The sequence below is a fragment of the Alligator sinensis genome, unplaced genomic scaffold (assembly GCF_000455745.1).
Source record: "Alligator sinensis unplaced genomic scaffold, ASM45574v1 scaffold682_1, whole genome shotgun sequence".
Classification (NCBI taxonomy): Eukaryota; Metazoa; Chordata; order Crocodylia; family Alligatoridae; genus Alligator; species Alligator sinensis.
Genome location: NW_005842011.1, coordinates 2781882 through 2783939, shown reverse-complemented (window position 1 = coordinate 2783939; position 2058 = coordinate 2781882).

The following is a 2058-nucleotide window of genomic DNA, read 5'->3' as shown; positions in this document are numbered from 1 at the left end:
CCCCCCCGGACAGGGCCACTGCCATCAGTGGCTTCTGCTGGTGTACCCCCAGATTCAGGAGGCACTAGTCACTCATGGCAGCATTTATTGGTGACATTATCAGCTATACCAGCCAAAAATAACGATTGCTGATAATGTCAATTTTCCTTTTATCAGTGCTGATACAATATAGACCAATGTATTGGTGCACCTCAAAGTTACATAATAATATAGGTTTTCTTTTCTTACACTCCAACATGTAGGCTGGGCAAGGGTCCCCAAGGGGACACTTGCGTGTCTATACACAAATGCCAGAAGCCTAGGGAAGGAACTTGTTCTCCTGCTAAATGCAAATAACTATGATGTCATTGGGATAACGGAGACCTGGTGGGACTCCACCCATGACTGGACCATGGGTATAGATGGCTATATGCTGTACAGGAGGGATCGAGTGGACAAAAGGGGTGGGGGCGTAGCTCTCTATGTCAAGGAAAGCTACGTGTCCCTGCAAGACGATATTGGCACCCACACTGGATGACTTGAGACCCTCTGGGTTAAAATCCGTGGGGAACACAGCACAGGGGATACTATGGTGGGGGTCTACTACAGACCACCTACCCAGGGTCAAGACCTTGACCAGGAGTTCACCAGGGAATTGACTGAGGCTGCATGCTCCCGGTGTATGGCTGTCATGGGAGACTTTAACTACCCAGACATCTCGTGGGAGGAGCGATCAGCCAAAATCTGAGGGGTTGCAAAACTTTCTCTTGTGTGTGGATGACCTCTATCTGATGCAGGAAGTCTATGGGCCAACAAGAGGTAAAGCGCTGCTTGACCTTGTACTGGCAACTGGGGACGACCTAATCAGCGACCTAACAATCGAAGGGAAGCTGGGTGACAGTGACCATGAGGTGATCACCTTCACCATCTGCTGTAAAGCTGGCAAGTCAGTCAGTAATACAGAAGTCCTCGACTTCAGGAACGCTGACTTTGACAAGCTCAGGAGGCTTGTCAGAGAGGCCCTAAAAGGCCACAACCCAATGGAGAGGGGAGTTCAGGATGAGTGGTTGCTCCTCAAGGGAGCAATCCTGGATGCGCAAGCAAAGTCCATTCCATCTCAGAGGAAAGGCAGCAAAAGGACACAGCAGCCCCCTTGGCTCTCCAGGGAACTGGCAGACCTCCTGTGTCTTAAAAGGAAGACCTACAAAGGATGGAGGACTGGAACCACCACCAAGGAGCAATACTCTGCTCTGGTCCGGACCTGCAGAGAGGAAACCAGGAAAGCCAAGGCTGTGATGGAACTCCAGCTAGCTACAACTATCAAGGACAATAAAAAGTCTTTTTTCAGATATGTGGGGAGCCAGAGGAAAAGCAAGGGCAACATTGGACCCCTGCTAAACCAGATGGGGCAACTGACAACTGATGCCCAGGAAAAAGCGAACTTGCTAAATGGGTACTTTGCGTCAGTTTTTCACCAGTCCCATGGGATGGCCCTGCCCACTATATGTCAGGGAGGCCCAGGTGAGGGAGATTCCTTGCCCTCCATTGAAGCTGACCTCATGAAGGAACAGGCTGGATACCTTCAAGTCAGCCGGCCCTGATGGGTTACACCCAAGTGGACTCAGGGAGCTGCCAAGCATCATAGCTCAGCCCCTAGCACAGATCTTAGAGAGCTCTTGGTGCTCTGGTGAAGTGCCCAATGATTGGAAGAGGGCCAATGTCGTGCCTATCTTCAAGAAAGGGAGGAAAGTAGATCTGGCAAAGTATAATCCCATCAGCCTGACCTCTATCGTGGGGAAGGTCTTGGAAAAGATTATCAAAGAGGCCATCCTTAACAGACTAGCTGAAGGCAATATCCTGAGGGATACCCAGCATAGGTTTGTTGCGGGTAGGTCTTGCTTGACCAATCTCATTTCCTTTTATGACCAGGTGACTTATCACCTGGACAAGGGAGAAGAGATCGACGTTGTATATCTTGACTTTAAAAAAGCCTTTGATCTGGTATCCCATGATCACCTCTTGGCTAAACTGGCTAGCCTCGACCTCACCACGATCCGCTGGCTGGGGAATTGGCTCTGC